We start from the raw sequence: 19,913 nt of genomic DNA, 5'->3' as shown, positions 1-19,913 counted from the left end.
CTATAACTCCTCTTCAGATGTTTAGTATTTTCTAAATCGACGCCGTACTTATCTGCCAAATCTGCCAACTTCTGGTGCACCCTGCTCACTTCTCTAGTAATCTTTGGACATATGTATCTCAGTTCTGCTTCCGTGTATGACTAAAACCTGTTCACTCCCATGCTCCCTTCAACAAGTTCATTTGCCTCCATGCCCAACCTCACAAAATTCAGGTGTTCTCCTTCCGTTCTCCCTGCAGTTACAGGAGCAGTCTGTGGAGTATTAAGCTTGTCTAGCCAGTCAGTCAGCTGTTGTGCTGTTAAACCCTGTAATGAGATATTCCCTACCTGCGCTAAAGGTATCTGTGGCATATTCACATTCGAGATCTGTAGAGTTAACGGTCTCGAACCTGTATGTCTAATTGCCTCTGCGTGAGCCCCAATCGGACTGAAGTCTAACTGGGACCTAGATCCCTCAAATGTTGGTTCCACTGGAGTCGTTCCTTGGGAACTTCCTACGAACCCTCCTCTTGTCACTTCTTGAGTCATTACCCCTTGGTCACATACACTAGGCTTCGCCTGCACATACAATGGTACTGGTGGACCAACTGTAATTGGCAAAGATATGGCGGCTGGTTCTCTGCCTGTTCCCCAAACCCTGTGGAGGACGAACTCCCATATTCTGGCTCATCACTGGTGCCATGTTTGATTGCAGCCCCGTGACGGAAGTATAATTTGGAACCATATGCTGCTGTACCTGTGGCAGTAAAGGTGGAGTCAACTTTGGTCTTCCATATATTGGCTCTGTCGACATCATCAGATTTGTGGTAGTCTCTAAAATTGGGACATCGGGGTAAAGTCTCTGAACCTGTGGTGGTTGCAACTGAGATTGCATACCCTGAGCAGTGGACACGCTAAAACTACTCTGCACCGGGACTGGTGTCGAGACAGGACTAACCTATATCGGATTCGTTGTCACCTTCTCTTGGGTCAAACCTGCAGGACATGTACTAGTACTTGGTCTATTGTTATCTATCGCATATGGCGGCGGTTGATCATTCAGTAACTGGTTAAGGAACTAATCATCGTCTGAGTCATCCACCTCTGACCAGGGCTTCCTTGCCTTTTTGTCTTTGGAAGGACTTTTGTCAGTCTTACAAATGGCTTTTCCCCCTTTGTCTTCACCTTCTTGAGCTATTGCTGGAAACAGCCTGACCCCATTTATTGTTTCTTTTCTCCAAACTCTCTGTGTACTATCCCACCTAGCCTCTGCTAGTGTCTTTTCTGCTTTCCGCATTCTCCTCTCAAATTTCTGTTGCTGTTGTCGTATTGCCTTCAGTTCCCAAATTGCTAATGCCTCAAACTGTGCTGGCCTCGGAGGTGGCTTTAGCTCATTTAGCACCCTCTGCAAATTTTCCAAAATCCTCAAATTGAACGTTCCGTGCTCCAGAAACGCTAAGCACCCCTCTTTCTCTGTAACTGTGCACCATTGCTTTAGCCAAAGACATGGCGTGACCCCCTTTTCCTCCGTTACAGCATAAGCCGGTGTATCGTCTGGCGGTGTAACCTCCCCTACACTCGCGGTAATGTATACGTCTCCCCTCAAGGCGCTCTTTAAAGCCTTGAAAAATTTCATTTTTATGTCTTTTATTTTGTTCACAATCAACTCAGGAAGTGACTTTAATTCCCAGAACTCTCTTCGCCTACCTTCTCAACCAATTGCCTCTCACGGATGGATGCCAATCCGTGTGCGACCCTTCTCACTAACCAACCTATCCCAGCGCAGCTCCGATGACGTCACACTCACACACACTGCAGCTGACAAAGTCTTGCGGCTTGCCTTCCCACTCTCGATTCACACAAACGAATACAATATATTGCGAGCACCAACAAAATAAAACTCAAAATTTGCTGGTTTACTACAGGAAAGGGTGACACAATCGCTTCAGAACTTTACAGAGATTTTGCTTAGCCTCGGCTGCTACTCTGTCCTTCTCAGATCCCGCACTCACAAGCAAAATTTGACCCGCAAATTTTACTCTCGACTTGTCAATGGATTATTGTTCTAGTGCACTTTAGAACTCACCAAATCTCCATCGAAGTTTTCATTCACTCACCTTGACTCATACTTGACTTGTCGATTTTACCATCGACCTATGAAACTGCACAAATTACAATATAAACCAAGTGTCTCATACACTCATTAATATACTCCAGAGTCTTAGGTCCGTACATCATCAACAACCATGTGGACAATGTGTTTGATCACAAAGCACCATACTCACATGAAGTTCGCCGACTGCCCTACTCTCATCATCTGGCCTAAAATCCTCACAAACTTCTCAATTCACCTGCGATATGCATAAGCTGTGCAAGCGCAAAATCTACTTCATTCACACTAACACTGGAATGCCGAGAACATACTCAAACTTCCTGCACCAAGCTTCGAGATTCCTGGAAAGTCATTTGGGGCTTAGGGGCATATCGTCTCTCCAATTTGCATCATTGAAAAATAATATTTTTTCCGACCCAATTTTACCGATACACCTTGCTTACTTCCAAATCACGCCCCTCAATTTCTACCAAAAACCGACACCTTTTTTAGCAATACTCCATCCAACTGTAGTCCTTGTACTGGAGCCCCCAAAGGGCCAAACCATCAGCACTACTACTAAAACTGTTATCAAACCGTGATCTTTTGTACTGGGGCCCCAAAGGGCCAAACCATCCTCTGCTACCAAAAACTGCTAGCACGTCAGAGCCTTGATAAGTAAACTTACAAGGAGACGCGTTCAGGTCGAGGAACCTTTGGACCACGTTCGGGGACTTCCCAGTACGAGATGTCTTTTTGGCATCACAAATCAATAGATCAATCGCCCAATCAATATGCACTGTAACTAATCAACGAGCTAATCAATGACATTTAATAAAAATCAATAAGTTGAACACACCATGACCTTTCAGTCACAATTAACCACAACAAGTTAGTTAAGTGTTAGGAAATTTATTTCCCTATTGGTTACAATCTAGTGTCATCTCTGTTAATCTCAAAATTCATTAAACTTCATTAGGACTATTCTAATTAGCAATTAGATTGCAATTAATCAATGCATAGAGAATATTCATTCAGTAATTAGGCACATCATTAATATGAAGCAACTTAGCAAAGTGTCAGTAATGCGTGATTCAACAAAGCAAGAATCCAGTCATTTGTCTATTTGCACAAGATATTTGTGAACGCCTTAACTAACCTCAAATTAGCATTAGCATGTTGGGCTTCATGCAAAACATTTTAGAAAACACAAATCTGGAAAACATCTAAACTATGGCCTCTATCAAAATAGCAGTTGGTACCTAGAAAGAAAAGGCAAACAGACAATTACAATTTTGCATCAGATAGTAACCAATCCAACAGATCAGCAAACAGTGTCAGTCTTCGTCCTCAGGACATCAGTTGATTCACCCTCAGCAGAGATAGGACGGGGCAAAGTCTCAATATAGCATAGCTAAGGAATTAACTCTCTTCCCTCATATGGAGGAGAAGTAAGTATCAGGTAAGAATGGGTAGAGAATGGTTCAAAGTATCAGGACATAGTAGAAGAGTGGAATGTCTCTGTGGAGTAAGTGGAGTCTAAAAGTCTCTGCGCCTCTCTCAACGCTTCTTCTTCTTGGGTCTCCGTTAAATCAAAACCACCTACTTAGCCCACAACTCCCTAATGGATAATAATTTGTGTATTGTTATCTCTGTCCAATAATTCTTCATGCATCTTGCCAGAATTTTCCACAAACCACAGTTCTCATGTCGCGGATTGGTCCATGTTATTCACGTCTTCATCGGTTGGAATGTCAGGTAGGAAAAGTTACAGTTTGCGCTCCAGTCAGTGTCTCCATTGTTTTCTCCTACTACAGTTAACCTTGCACCTGTTACGAATTACACTGTTGCATTCAGCAAGAACGCCTCCTTGAGCAAATCAGTTCTCATGAGAAAGAATTTACTACGGCTACACACACATAACATCTGGAAAAGTACAGCTTCATGTCCTTCAAGAAACAGCACATTCCACGTTTAGAAAAATGCAGTTTACTACGAGACCAGGCAGTTAGGCCCAGACCCTCGCTAAGCTAAGGCCTTCGAAATTTAAATAGCAACTTCTTAATACCTAACTCTAATTATGATACACTAATACAAATTCAAAACATTGCATAACAATTCAGAATTAACAAGCTTTTCATTAGTTTTCGTATATATTGGTAGCCACACCCCATGGCCACATTTCAAACGTGTGCATTATTATTTTTCTATGTTAACACGTTTTCTATGCAGATTCATCACACAATATATTGCAAGCTTTTCATATTAATATTGCTTCTAAAAGACACACTCCAACAAGATGAAGTAGTGGTATAAAGAAGCTACAGAGATAGAGGAGATAGAGAACCAGATGAGTTAGAGAGAAATGTAAAATCAAACAAAGAAATGTGAAGTAGCCAGAAAGAAACACAAAGAGAGGCAAAAAGGAAGCGGTAGGTAGAGAAAAAGACACAGGCAAGTGCATAACTTTCGAGAGTAGAGAAAGCTAAGGAGAAGAAAACATTAAGAGAAGATTGCTTGAGAGAGATGAGGTAGAAAGGTCTGCTAGTGAGAAACAGAAGCAGAAGGACATGTAGAGTGGGATGGTAACAAACTAAGGCTCATATTTATACTTTTTTAGCGCTGCATTTTGATGCAAAAACGGCGCAAACTTACAAAATACAATTGTATTTTGCAAGTTTGCGCCGCTTTTGCGTTGGAAGTGCTGTGCTAAAAAAGTATAAATATTAGCCTAAGTATAGATAGATGCAAGGTAAAGAGAGCTGTGAGGTAGAGAGGGAAGCAAAGTGAGAAGAAGTGCAGAAGATAGGTAAGTTCAAAACAATCCTGAGGTGGAGACGAGGGAGGATGGTTAAAGGGTAGAAATATATGATACAGAGAGCCAGAGGTGAAGTTATTATAGAGATAGAGCAAGAGAGGGAGAGAGTTTTAAGGTAGAGAAAGTGGCTGAGACATGAAGGTGAGGTAGAGATCCTTATAGCGTTAGAGCACATGGTGAGTTGGAAAAGGTCAGTTAAAATTGAAAATGACCGAGAGAAGAGAGAGAGAGAGATGAAAAAAAGAAAATAAGAGAGAAGAAGTGGTATAGGTATGCAAAGAAAGACAATAGTGGCGAGAATAGAGGTAGAAAGAGAGAGGAGAGAGGCGAGGTTTCAACCGAACGGTGCAGTAAATTGAGGCGTTAGCTAGTGTGTGTGTGGAATAATGATGCAGTGAGTGATGTGTAAGGAAGAAAACAATTAGGTGAACAGAGATGTGAAGCGCACACAGATAGAAGGTTAAGGGAGAGGTTTAAACAGACGAGGTATAGGAAGATAAAGAGAAGAACTTGAGAGATAGGTAAAGTGGATGCAAGAAAGTTATAGAAAGGTTAGATAGAAACAAAACAGTGAAGTGCAGATAGAGGAGTGCTGCAGAGCGAGAGCTGAGGTAGAGAGAGGGAGTGGTAGAGAGGTACAGATGTAGGGCTTGGTACAAAGATTTGTAGCAATAGAGGAAACTTCGTGAGAGAGATTGAGATTGATAGTGGGTTAGAGAAAGGTGTACAAAGAGTGCAGTGAGAGACGTAGGTGAGCCAGAGAGAGCTGAACTATGGTCAACTTTAGTGGAAATAAAATTTTTCACTTTTAAAAATACAAAGGATACTCTAGTAATACAAGCACAGTTATGGGAATCGAGCACTGGTGTACTGCCTACAAGAGCAACTCAGTAACTGAATCGGGGCCTAGGACAATCTAATGGCAGCATATAAAATACTCAATCTTTTTTATTGTGCATCAATGTGGTGCAGCTTGTTTTGTTAGTCATAGTGGTGCCCTGTTCGAAGTATACAGAATTTCAAGATACAGAAAGGTATGATGACTTCATTTTCATTAGCAACTCTTGGTGATCTAGGGATTAAATGGAGCAACTGGACGAAAATGTTTGGATGGTATGCAAAGGTGCGTAGAACAACTTATAATTGGAAAGGAAAACGTCTTTACAGAAGCCCTGAGTTGGGGCTGAAGGTCAGGAGGCATTTGTAAACTTGCCAGCCATAGGCAAAATAGCAAAACAGAAAAAAGAGTGACTAAAGTTGAAATCGATTTTTAAAAAACCTAAATCTGCATTACTTGCCTAAATTAGTAATGTACTTGAAATACACCATTCTGTCTCACGAAGTAGTAAACACCGTAGAACACTTGTTCTAACTGCTTTGAGAACACTTTATTCAGTATGCAAGTTTGGAATTACTATGCGTGAAATATTATATGACCAATTCATGCTGAAGTATGAGGAGTTTTGGTGGAGTGACAATGCCCCTCAATGAAGTTTTATATGGGAAGCCATGTACGCCATAATCACTGCTTTACAAATATGACACATCCTGGAATGAATATAACATACCCCAACATATATAAAGCATGTCTCAAAAGAAACATGGTACATGACAGAATCAGTATGCCATGTAACAAAACAAATATGATATACAGCAGAATGAATACATTACATAGAGAATTACACATATGCTAACTTAAAAAATATATATACTACAATATATGTCTACCATTCTGAAATGAAAATGCCCCCCAGAGAAAATATTACAGCCAGAACTAAAAATAATATTAAGGGGGTCATTCTGACTCCCGCCGGCCGCGGTAACCGCAGAGCCGGCGGGAGCCGCCAGAATACCGCTGCGCGGTCAGAAGACCGCTGCGGTTATTCTGGGTTTCCCGCTGGGCTGGCGGGCGACCGCCAGAAGGCCGCCCGCCAGCCCAGCGGGAAACACCCTTCCATGAGGATGCCGGCTCCGAATGGAGCCGGCGGAGTGGAAGGGGTGCGACGGGTGCAGTTGCACCCGTCGCGATTTTCAGTGTCTCCATGGCAGACACTGAAAATCTTTGTGGGGCCCTGTTTGGGGGCCCCTGCAGTGCCCATGCCACTGGCATGGGCACTGCAGGGGCCCCCAGGGGCCCCACAACACCCCATACCGCCATCCTGTTACTGGCGGCCGAAACCGCCAGGAACAGGATGGCGGTATGGGGGTCGGAATCCCCATGGCGGCGCAGCTTGATTCCCCAGGGCAGCGGAAAACCGGCGGTACACCGCCGGTTTTTCGTCACTGACTGCGGCTGTACCGCCGCAGTCAGAATGCCCATAGGAGCACCGCCAGCCTGTTGGCGGTGCTCCCGCGGTCCCCAACCCTGGCGGTCTCGGACCACCAGGGTTGGAATGACCGCCTAAGTGTATTAAAAATGACATTCACTGAAATGGTATATATTAAGACAGATATAAAAAAAATTGAAATTAATTTGAAGCCCTGAAATGAATATAACCCTGAAGTAATTGAAAAACCCATGTTATAGTATACTTGTTGAAACTATGACACACTTTGAAACCGACATTAGACATATTGCAATGAATATGACTGACGTGAAATGAATTTGTCACAATAAGATGAATATGATGTGAAAATTAGATATACTGAAATCAATATAAGCCACACTGAATTTGCTATGATTGACATGAAATAGATATGGAATACATTGGAAAGAATACGACAAGGACTGAAATTATTATGGCATGTGGTGAAATTAATATGGGTCCAGTTGAAACATCTAGGTTTTGGGTGCAGGCCAACAACCAAGGCTAAGGACTCCAGCCTGACCACGGGGTCTTGCACTAACACAAAAAAGGACCAGTAAGACCCGGATGTCCCTGAAAAGTCGCTATTTGACCTCCCTGGCTCCACCACTAAACAATAGAAATAAAAAGAGGACCACTGATCACAAGTAGTTTTTCTGACCTCATTTTTGCTGGTTTGTAGACTCTGTGCACTTTACCACTGCTAACCAGTGCTAAAGTGCATATGCTCTCTCCCTATAAACATGGTAACATTGGATCATACCCAATTAGACTATTTAATTTACTTATAAGTCCCTAGTAGTGTGCACTATATGTGCCCAGGGCATGTAGATTAAATGCTACTAGTGGGGCTGCAGCACTGATTGTGCCACCCACTTAAGTAGCCCCTTAGCCTTGTCTCAGGCTTGCCATTGCAAGGCCGGTGTTTGCAGTTTCACAGCCAATTCGACTTGGCATTTAAAAGTACTTGCCAAGCCTAAACCTCCCCTTTTTCTACATATAATACACCCCTAAGGTATGCCCTAGGTACCCCATAGGGCATGGTGCTGTGTAGGCAAAAGGCAGGCCATGTACCTGTGTAGTTTACATGTCCTGGTAGTGTAAAACTCCTAAATTCGTTTTTACACTGCTGTCAGACCTGCTCCCTTCATAGGCTAACATTGGGGCTGCTCTCATACATTGTTTGAGTGGTAGCTGCTGATCTGAAAGGAGTAGGAAGGTCATATTTAGTATGGCCAGAATGGTGATATAAAATCCTACTGACTGGTGAAGTTGGATTTAATATTACTATTTTAGAAATGCCACTTTGAGAAAGTGAGCATTTCTCTGCACTTAAATCTTTCTGTGCCTTACAATCCACGTCTGGCTGGGTTTAGTTGACAGCTCTTTGTGCATTCACTCAGACACACCCCAAACACAGGATACTCAGACTCACTTGCATACATCTGCATTTAGAATGGGTCTTCCTTGGCTGGGAGGGTGGAGGGCCTACTCTCACACAAAGGACTGCCACACCCCCTACTGGGACCCTGGTAGACAAGACTGAACTGAAAAGGGACCTAGTGCACTTCTAAGCCACTCTTTGAAGTCTCTCCCACTTCAAAGACACATTTGGGTATATAAACAAGGCCTCTGTCCCTTCCAACTCAGACACATCTGAGGTAGACACTCTACCTTAAGACACTTCCTGGAGAAGAAACTTGTAACCAGAACCTGCATCCTGCCAAGATTAACTGCCTGGCTGCCCAAAGGACTCACCTGACTGCTTTCTGTGAAGGACTGTTGCCTTGCTGTTGCCCTGCTGCCTTGCTGCTCCCTGGCTGTGGTGAAGAAGTGCACTCCAAGGGCTTGGATAGAGCTTGCCTCCAGTTTCCTGAATTCTCAGGACCAAAAAGACTTCTCTCTTGCAACTGGACTCCTTGTGCGGCGAAAATTTGATGCACAGCTCGCTAAAACGGACGCACGGCCTGCCCCGCGGTGAGAAATTCACTGCATGCCGAACTGGAATGACACAGCGTGACTTCGCAAGGAAAAGATCGACGTGGCGGCTGCGTTGCGACCGGAACTTCGACGCACTGCCCACAGGACCGATGCACAGCCGACCTGGGACGACACAGCCCGACTTCCAGAGGGGAAATCGACGCAGCGCCTGCCGTGCAGAAGAAACTTCCACGCAACACCCACCGGAATGACGCAGCGCTTGTGACTTCGCTCCACAAGCCCAGGATTCGACACACAGACGCCGGGGCATCTGAAAACCCCGCAACCCGAAGAGGACCCACGACTGAGCACTGGAAACCGACGCACAGCCGTCCCTGCGTGGAAACTTAACAACGCATCACTGTGTGCGGCCTGAGAAATCGACGCACACCCCCTTTGTTTCCATGCTTCTCCTCCTCTGTGGCCCATTGCAGAGATTTGTCACGCAAACCAGGTACTTTGTGCTTAAAAGACACTTTGTTTGCTTTGAAAAGACTTAAGACACTTTAAATCACTTTTCAGTGATATCTCTACATTTACATATTGCGTCTTTGATCGTTTTGACCTGCAAATATCCAGATAAATATTATATATTTTTCTAAACACTGTGTGGTGTATTTGTGTGGTGCTATATTGTGTTATTGTACGATTCATTGCACAAATACTTTACACATTGACTTCTAAGTTAAGCCTGACTGCTCAGTGCCAAGCTACCAGAGGGTGGGCACAGGATAATTTGGATTGTGTGTGATTTACCCTGACTAGAGTGAGGGTCCTTGCTTGGACAGGGGGTAACCTGACTGCCAACCAAAGACCTAATTTCTAACAGTTTACATTACCAAATCCACCAACATCCAGTTTGGATTCAAACTTGCTATCTCTAACTTACCCAAGTTCCATGGCAATACTACCACCACCATCTTCATAAACTAAACTATCATGATACAAGCTAATGATGCCAACCTACACTCTTTTGAATCCATATTCCCTACACTAAAAAGAGCAATATACCAGACACAAACCTCTCTCCCCCTCAGCCTCCACCACAGGTCTCCACATAGAATGAAACAATCACAAGTCATAACACTAATCCCACTCCCCCATTCACAACCCACATTGCCCTCACCCCTGCCGTAACTGAGCCCAGCAGACCTAGCTGCCCATCAGTCCACACCACTACAGCTTTCTCACATAATATGGTCTACTGACTCACCTAGACTCTCACTAGCTCAGACCAGACCAGCTCCCGACCCCAGACCCAACATTAAAAATAAAGGCCCTAATGTCATCGTTAACTGCACTCCAGCTGATTACTCGACTCTCACTCCTACCTCTGACGAACTCCCTCAGACTCAGATTCACCATACCCCGTACAATATGAAGAGAAACATGCATACTCCCCCATTGAATCACATGCCCATGTCCAAACTAAATGTGAGACTAATTCACCTAGAAAACCAACTAGAGATAGTAATACAGGGTATCAAGAATATGACAAGGAACCTAAACCCATATCCAAATCCTACACTTACAGACACCAACACACTATGCCTTGGAAGAGCTAAGCCACAACAAGTCTGCTGGACCACAACACCTCTCAACTTCAAAGCTCAGAGACCTAAAAGAATGAGTGCAATGATGCCCTGGAGCGAGGCTGAGGAGCTGGCCAAATCGTACAACTGGGAACCTTCCAAAATCAACCCTCATCTAAGATCCAGGTTATCACAGGACTAGGTCGAAACAACACACCATCGAGCTAAACCAGGCCTTCAGTGCACCTTATCAATATCCTCGTGACCCCTGACACTCAGGACCCTAAGAATGGAGGTCAAACCAAATGCATGCTTATAAACTGCAGGTCTGCAACCAACCACGCCACAGAACTAGCAGATGCCATCCTGAACCACAACAGTGACATTACTTTCATCACAGAAACCTGGCTAAATGAATCCTCACAGCTGATCATGGACACACTAGTCCCACTGGGATTTTCAATCATCAAAAGAGACAGAAGGGACTTGCACAATGGAGGCATCCCTATTATTCACAAGAACAACATCAACGTTGGGGTAAAAGACACTTTAGACTACAATTGATTTGAATATCTCAGCGTCTCCATAAGGACAAAAGATAACACTAATATGATCTGTCACCTGCTCTACCACCAACTTGGCAACACTCTCTTCTTTGGTGAACACCTTGCAGACCGAATAACACACTGCTCACTCTCAAGTACCAATAACAGAATCCTAGGGGACCTCAACCTACACTGGGACGATGAAAGCAATACTCTAACCCAATCCTTAAATGACCTCTTACACAGTAAGGACCTCTCCCAGCTCTGCAAATGTCAAACCCCCTGCAAAGGCTCAACTCTGGATGCTATAATAGCTCTGGAAGAAACACTAATGATCGACAACATCCTCCCTGTCAACTGGTCAGATCATCACATTATTCTATTCCATATCAACAAAGCATTCCAACACCTAACTCACGTGCAAAAATCCCTCCAATGAGCAAGAAACATACAACAAATTCCCATAGCAGTCCTAGACAAAAGAATGGGATCACTACTTCCACCGTCATCTAATAACCTCTCAACAACCGAATTCACCACCCACTACAACTCAACAGTGTCCTCCATACTGGACCAAGTAACCCCTATGATACTGAAAAGGGTGAGAAACACACCCTTGAGAGCTTGGTTCAATAAAGATCTAAACGCTGAACTAAGACAGCTGAGAGCGGCAGAAAGACTTTGGCGATCTAATCCATACACAGCCCACATTGAGCAACTCAGGAGAGAACACAGGAACTACAAAAAACCTATCACAAATGAAAAAAACACATTCTTCCACAGTGCCAAAAGCTGCCCAAAGGGCTTTTCAATATCACAAAAAAGCAAACCGCCCTTAATAAACCCTCAGACCACCAAGAAATGGTGAGAAACCTTTGCCAACATCTTCAATGACAAAATCGCAAAGATTGAGCTCTCCCTTGAAATTCACAAACTGTCAACCACTGAGAAACTTCCTCCCAGAAAGGAAAACAACAATCCCCCCTCTCTCTCTCCATGGCCTCCCTACCAACGATCTCTCCACTTTTCAACAACAGGTGTTATCTTATATAAGAGTCTACTGCAACTCCTAGAAGCTGGAAGGTCTTCAACCCACTCTTGGAGGCGGACATCTATGCTCTTCTGGTTACATCCAAACCATCCGCTCACCTGGCAGACCCACTCCCTGCCTACTTTGTAAAAAAACTGAAATACACTGTAACCCCCATCTGGACTAAGGTTTATTAATGGCTCCCTGCAGACTGGTGTGATACCAGACTGCCTGAAACTCAATCAAGTCAAACCACTGCTTGAAAAATGGGCAGCGGACCAAAGTCACCTCAACAGCTTCAGACCTGTCTCCAATCCAAGCTCCCCTTCCTTGCCAAAATTCTAGAGAGATGTGTTCTCTTTCAACTAAACCAACACATAGACAGCAACAACCTCTTGGACCCTCTTCAATTGGGATTTAGAAAAGGATACAGTACAGAAACTGCGATTCTGAACATAGTAGATGACCTCCACAAATCCCTGTATACAAATAGATGCTGCCTGCTCATTCTCCTAGACCTATTGGTGGCCTTCGACATATTCATCCACAAGCTTCTCCTGGATTCCCTCCAAAAAAGGATTGGCATGGATGTGGTCCTAGCTGGTTCTCATCTTTTCTAAAGAACCTCTCTCAATAAATTAAAATAAACAACATGACCTCTGACACAGCAGCAATCACTTGGGGTGTTCCCCAAGGCTCTGTCCTCTCGCCCACACTATTCAGTATCCACATGGAACCCCTTACTGACATCCTCAACCAAGCAAACATCCCCTTCCATTATATACGCAGATGAGACCCAGCTCTAGATGGAAATTTTCTCAATAGAGGACGTACACTGGCTAAATGCCACCCTCAAAGAAGTACAACTATGGCTATCCAGCAACCACCTAAAACTCAACCAAGATAAGACAGAAATTCCTCTCATTTCAAAGGCAGAGCAGTCCCCCAGATGCAAGAATGGATAAAGTTCATAGACGCTATTAAATGCAATCTCACCCCAGCAGATTCTGTCGAGTCTCTAAGAATCACACTGGGCACTAATTTGACTACGAAGGACCATAGAAAGAATAGTGTGAAGAATGCTTTCTACAAGCTAGAACTGCTGAACAAAATTAGACTATTCCTGCTGCCAGATGAGCTTAAAAATACCACGCAAGCACTGGTGATGTCCAGGTTAGACTCAGGGAACACCACCCTCACAGGCATGGGAAAAGTCCATCTTGCACCCATGAAATCCACTCTCAATGCAGCAGCCAGAATGGTCACAAGAATCTAAAAATATGACCACATCTCCCCCGCCCTGAAAGAACTAAAGTGGCTCCCAAATGAGGCTCGCTGAAGGTTTAGAACTGCCTGTCTAACTCACACAGCCCTGCACGCTGGGAATCCAGCATGCCTCACCTCTAAACTCAAAAACGCAGGACAGGCAAAAAAACTAAGAAGCTCAAACACACTACTTCTCATTCCATCTAAAGCCCACAAAGAAAAGACCCAGACACGCCCCTTTACCAGCAATGCCCCTAAAATCTGAAACTCCATTCCAGTACACATGAGGACACAAGACAGTTGAAGAACCTCCTCTTCAACCAACATATTAGCTAATGAGTCATCTATCGCCCACAAGACTAACTCCTGATATATTGGTCCACACTCGACCCAAACCTCGGGCGCCGCCCAACAAGCAAGGGACCCTCTGGGGATTACCACCAGTGACTGGCCATTACCCTTGTGGTAGCTGTAATGTATGCCCACTAACGAAACAACTGAATTCATTAGATTTAGCACCCATTGGCAACTGGTGTTTACTCAAACACACCAACTGCAACACTAAATATTGTGTATATTTAATAACTTGCCCGTGCAACTTATGTTGGGATGACCACAAGAGCGGTCAAACTCAGAATTAATGAACACCGCAGTAACATTCGCTGCGGTCGAGCTTCAACTAAACTTAGCATTCATTATATTGAAGCACAACACAGCCCTGATGATATGTGGTGGGTTGTATTACAGACATGTGCTCAAAAGGAGACTAGGCCACTCTTTGAACTAGAGCAGCGCTGGGTGTTCAGACTTGGGACCCATCACAGGGGACTGAATGATGACATCCCCTGGATGAGTCTCTCCCCTTGATCTAGGCAACAACACATGACAGTCCCATTGGCTAATTGACCAGGCAAGCGCCTCTGCGCTTATCGGTCCTTATCACTACCTTATCTTGATATGATGTACTACTAACCAACATGAGAAACATTAGCCAATAACTGGCGTCAGACGATGAATTAGGAGTATACTTTTTTCCTTAGTGTTTGAGAAAAGGAGTAAATGCGGCATACAGTAGCCATCCTTACTGACAATTGGCCACAGACGATGAGCTGGGAACATGTCTTTTTCTTGGGTATTTGAATAAAGGAATTAATGAGGCATATTGAAGCCATCCCGGTTATCTGTTCTGATAGACATCATTTTCTATCAGCTCACTTTAAGATGGCCGCCGTATTATGGCCGAGTCCCCCATGAGTCCGTCAACAATTTTTACGCACGCCGCTCTCGGGACGCACTCGCGTCCCCTAGCAACGTACACAGCGGTCGCCGATTACGCGCGCTGTACGTTGTATTTTTACCCCTGGTCTCACGCTCCCCGCTCATATCCGGGAGCGCGTCCAAAGGGTAGGTTGAGCCGCCCTTCACCAGGTCCGTCAACAAGTAAGTGTACTGGCATGCTTCGCCTGCGCGATTCCCTGGTTTCTGTTTGGCAGCAGGCTCCTCTTGCCCGTACTTCTGTCTGACTCGTTTACTAAGGGATTTTTGTCTTTTATAAATTGGCAATAAATAGGCTATTGCTCAGTCATTAGACCAACGGTACAGTGGATTGGTTAGCTGCCTGGTCCAAGCTCATGTAGGAACACCACGTATGGATACTTAGCAATTGTTTTTATTCCACAAAAATGTGTGCATTTGAGGTACACTCACCATCAATGAATGTTCTTCTTATACATTACAATCAAATGAACAGTATGTCTTTCTGCAGAGGGAATTCCCTCCCTGTCTGGTTTTTGACATTTACACACATTCTGTGTAGTCTCTCCATGTGGTGTAGGGCATGATATTTCTCTTTTAACGTTTATATTTGTTCCCTCATTATATTTCTGACATGACAAAGAGTATGTTGTGCTGATCTGGCTTATGGCCCGCGTGATCCCATGAAGCCCCTACTCAATCTGGGAGGGTAAGCATAACTTTTGTGTACTTAAGCATGGCTGTGCGATCACCTACACTGTCACCGTTTGCCACACAGTTTGTTGTTTGTTCTGCTTTATTTTATTTTACTTTATCTCAAGGAAATGTCTTGAGATACAACTTATGTTTTGATATTTTCCAGGGTGACGATTAGGAACTAAACAATTGATCACAATAGACTTGTGTAAGTGACTGACGATTACCTTTTTTTGACTATCTGCAACACTACATAATAGCTAACTTAGCTTCAAAATTGGAGAAGTTCTTTTACACTAGGTCCTGAAGAAGCGTCATTGGATCCGCTCTGGACCACCGAGACGCGAAACATGTCGACCCAATTTTGAGGTGGGTCTCGTAGTTCCCTGACCTTCCTACCACTAGACATATAGGCCCTCATTCGGACCTTGGCGGGCGGCGGAGGCCGCCCGCCAAAGTCCCGCCGTAAAAATACCGTACCGCGGTCGCAAGACCGCGGCGGGTATTTTGACTTTTCCCCTGGGCTGGCGGGCGGCCGCCGAAAGGCCGCCCGCCAGCCCAGGGGAAAACGACCTTCCCACCATGAAGCCGGCTCGTAATCGAGCCGGCGGAGTGGGAAGGTGCGACGGGTGCTACTGCACCCGTCGCGTATTTCACTGTCTGCTATGCAGACAGTGAAATACTAGCGGGGCCCTCTTACGGGGGCGCCTGCAGTGCCCATGCCATTGGCATAGGCACTGCAGGGGCCCCCAGGGGCCCCGCGACACCCCCTACCGCCATCCTGTTCCTGGCGGGCGAACCGCCAGGAACAGGATGGCGGTAGGGGGTGTCAGAATCCCCAAGGCGGCGCAGCATGCTGCGCCGCCTTGGAGGATTCATTTGGGCAGCGGGAAACTGGCGGGAGACCGCCAGCTGTCCCGGTCCGACCACGGCGTTACCGCCGCGGTCGGAACGCCCAAGGGAGCACCGCCGGCCTGTCGGCGGTGCTCCCGCCCCCGTTGACCCTGGCGGTTCTGTACCGCCAGGGTCATAATGAGGCCCATAGTTTGAAAGTGGTTGAGCATCATCTCTATCTCACTTTCTCTTTTGATATTTTAATCTTGGTCTTCACCCTATACAAACAGAATAAAGTCAGCATTTATCTAGGGTCCTGAGCCAATTTTATTTCTACTTTCATCCTTTGAACTCTCCCCGTTTCTTCCTCCCTACTCATTTGCGGGACAGTGAGGCATCATCGAGAAAAAGATCTCCGGCAAAGAGCCCCCCACTGGGTGGTGCCCGTCAGACATTGCAGCGCCGGTCTGACGAGGAGCTTGTCCGATGATGAAGCATGACACCCATTTGGGTGTGTGAGGACTCTTGCTCCTATTAATTAGGATCCCAGAGTACTTTCTATAGCTCACCTTGGTCTCTTAGGAACAGTGTATTGCTTTAATAATATACACTCCGATATGTTTGATTCAGTGGAGCTTTACTATTTATATGATTGATTTGTGATGAACATGTACTGGTGTAAAATGCTTTGACACCCCCAGGTCTTGCCAGCACTATATAAAACTCTAAAATAAATAAAGTACGGAGAAATGAGAGCTTTGTCTGCATGTTCAAACCTAATGATATATAAAGTAAGTGCACTGCAACTGGTGTTCTTGCTTACCCAACCACACAAGGGTCATCAGTTATGAAAGTAGGTGGTGGCTTCCATATAAACATTTTGGGCACATGAATTTATTTACTTACTTAGTTCTGCACAGGTGCTGCATTCCCTCCCACTCTTGCCATCACAGCTACCTAAATTACCATCTTGTCTATGGTCATGGTGTCTAGTCAAATTGAATTGCCCTTAAGAACCTCAGCATTGGGCACTCCTTACTTCTGAGGCAGGTGATGTATAGGCTGGAGAAGGAGGACTACTCCCAACAAATGCTCCCTCAGGAGTCCTCAACTGAAAATGAGGCATTGGACACAGACTGTGATGCAGAGTAGAAACAATTACCCAAACCAAATCTTAAGCCTGGCCATTGTGGTGGCAGCATGGCAAGGGAATTAGAATGTATTGTGGGATTCTAGGAGGCTGTACTGACAGGACACTATGCTTTACAGGATAATCTGGGGCCAGTGCTCATCCCTTGGGAGCATAGACAGAAATTCAAGGAGACATTGGTGGCTTAGCAGAGGTATAATATTCAGAGGCCAGTTCAAAGCTTAAACACAAAATACAGCAGAGGCTGGGCATTCAGTTTGCTAAATAATGGAAGGAATAGGAACAAAGTGTTGAATAAAAACTCATTGCACAGACTCATACCACATAGTATGAGGACAAAATTCATTTGAGATGGTTAAGGGACGAAGACCATCACATCAGGAAGTCGTTTTTGGATGGATTGGAATAAAGGATGGAATAAAGGAGGTCTTGCAAGTGTTTGACACAGAAGATAAACAGTGAAAAGGGAAGAAGGGAAGAGGAACTTAGATTTCAGAAGACTAAAAGGATTCACAAGTGTAGCTGTGGGGGGACAAAATTGCTTATTAAAGCCTCAAAAGGACACAGAGATAAGTTGAACTTCCGAACACCATTTAAAATACTTAAAGTGTTTAGCAACCTTGTAAAAACAGAAGACGGGTGAGTCTGGAGTCAAACGTTTGTTGACTATTTCTAGAGACAGGAAAAAGAAGGGAAAAACAATAAGGATGATGCTCTCAGAAATGAAAAGGAAGAAAAGAATGCATCACAATACATATTACTCCAATGATTGAATTATGTAGCTGTAGCTAGGTGAGGGCTGCACATTTTCTCATTGTTATGTATATATCAAATTGACTTACTGTTTTTGTTTTATGTTATGGCTGTTTCTTTTTCCTTTGTTCTTCTATTTTCGCTCTCTCTCTTCTTTCTTCAAAGGTGTCCTCCCTACTCCGGCCGGAGATGTCCCTGTCATAGAATAAAGTAATCTTACCTTTAGTTCACTGACCTTCAAACTCTTTTCACAATTAGGCTTTTGTGGCCTGTTATTTCTAATGACCTAAACATGGTCTAGCAGCTCTAAGAAAGTCCATGGGCTCCATTATAATTCTCAGCTTTGAATACTGTAACTCTGTGAGTACGCATGGCCTTTTTTGGGTTCTTATCTTCAATTTATAAGGGATGCGTTAGAGGTGCGATGCACCATTTGACTGCGCTTAGAGTAAATCCCACCGTAGGACTCAGTTTCAATACCAATCAATAACAATATCAATCAATAGAATCAATAATCTTTGGAGTTAGTAATTCCATGCACCATAACCCCTTTGGCCATGAATAACCACACCTCATGTAAAAGTTAGAATGTTTATTTCCCTATATTAACAATGTTAATATCACATTACTTAGTTTCAAAGTCAAATGATATACATACAGAAACAACACTGGTTGACCAAATCTTCTAAAGAATCAAAATTTTACCAAAGCATGAATTGTTGCACATTCTAATATTACAGTACAAATCAATAGTAGGAACAATTGAGCAATAGAAGTAACATACATTTAGATTCAGCAACTGAATAATGTCAATTAATTATTAATAACAACCTACTAACATTTAGGGTCATCCCTCACTAACCTTCTGATTAGAATAGCATGTTTGGACTTCATGCAAAACAATTTAGTCAACACAAATTTGGAAATACATCTAGCTATGGCTCTATCAAAATTAGTGTTTGGTACCTAGAAAAAAAAGACAAATTGCATCAAACAATAAAATTTGATTAATACCTTTCCTCAGTACGGATCAGCAAGCTGCGACTGTCTTCGTCAACTGGACGTCTGTTCGGTCAGCATGAGCATCGGACCATGAAAGGGAATGGTTCAGAACTGGTGCTCTAAACTATCCAAACCATTTGCACAGCATAGTCTAAGGATCAGTATTCAGCATCAAAGTTAAGCAATAAAGCTAAAGATAGAATTCTCTAAGTAGCAGAGTCAAAGCGAGTACACCTCATAGGTGGAGAAGGAAAGCAGGAATAAGCCTCTCTTCTCTTGATGCGGTCAGGCTAAGTTAAAATCATCTAAAACTGTTCCCATGTTGCCATTGGTCAAAGAATTGTACGTTTAGATTTAGTTCAATGAAAGCAGAATTTCAAATTTAAGATATAACTAAACTGTCTTTCACATGTCGATGTTTGGCCCATTGTCTCCTGTTCCCATTGTTGGACTCTTCAGGTAACAATTTGCATCTCTGTCTGTCCTTCAGTCAGTGCATCCATTGTTAGCTCTTGGGAACATCGCTTTCACACACACAGAATTTTACAATGTATCATTAGCTAATACAGCATATTCTAACAAGCACTTCTCATGGGAAAAGAAACCATCTATTAGTGTTTGGTCAATCCAGCGAAATAATACAAGTATTAATTTCTCCAAACAGCCATTTTTATGTT

At 43.9% G+C, this 19,913-nt stretch overlaps 1 protein-coding gene across 5 annotated transcripts in view; it reads right to left on the bottom strand.

Moving 5' to 3' along the window:
* Positions 1 to 19,913, bottom strand: part of LOC138280823 (poly(rC)-binding protein 3-like) — a 2,739,176-nt gene that overhangs the window by 940,141 nt on the left and 1,779,122 nt on the right. For 4 of the 5 annotated variants that reach the window (XM_069219527.1, XM_069219542.1, XM_069219532.1 and 1 more), the window contains exon 7: positions 18,324 to 18,429. The gene's annotated coding sequence lies outside the window, so the exon portion shown is untranslated. Of the gene's footprint in view, positions 1 to 18,323; positions 18,430 to 19,913 lie in introns of those variants that run through there. The other variant, XM_069219524.1, reaches the window with a different exon arrangement.

This window comes from Pleurodeles waltl, chromosome 2_2 (assembly GCF_031143425.1).
Source record: "Pleurodeles waltl isolate 20211129_DDA chromosome 2_2, aPleWal1.hap1.20221129, whole genome shotgun sequence".
Lineage (NCBI taxonomy): Eukaryota > Metazoa > Chordata > Amphibia > Caudata > Salamandridae > Pleurodeles > Pleurodeles waltl.
Note: the sequence above shows the minus strand (reverse complement) of the source record. Positions and strands in the feature narration are given on the sequence as shown.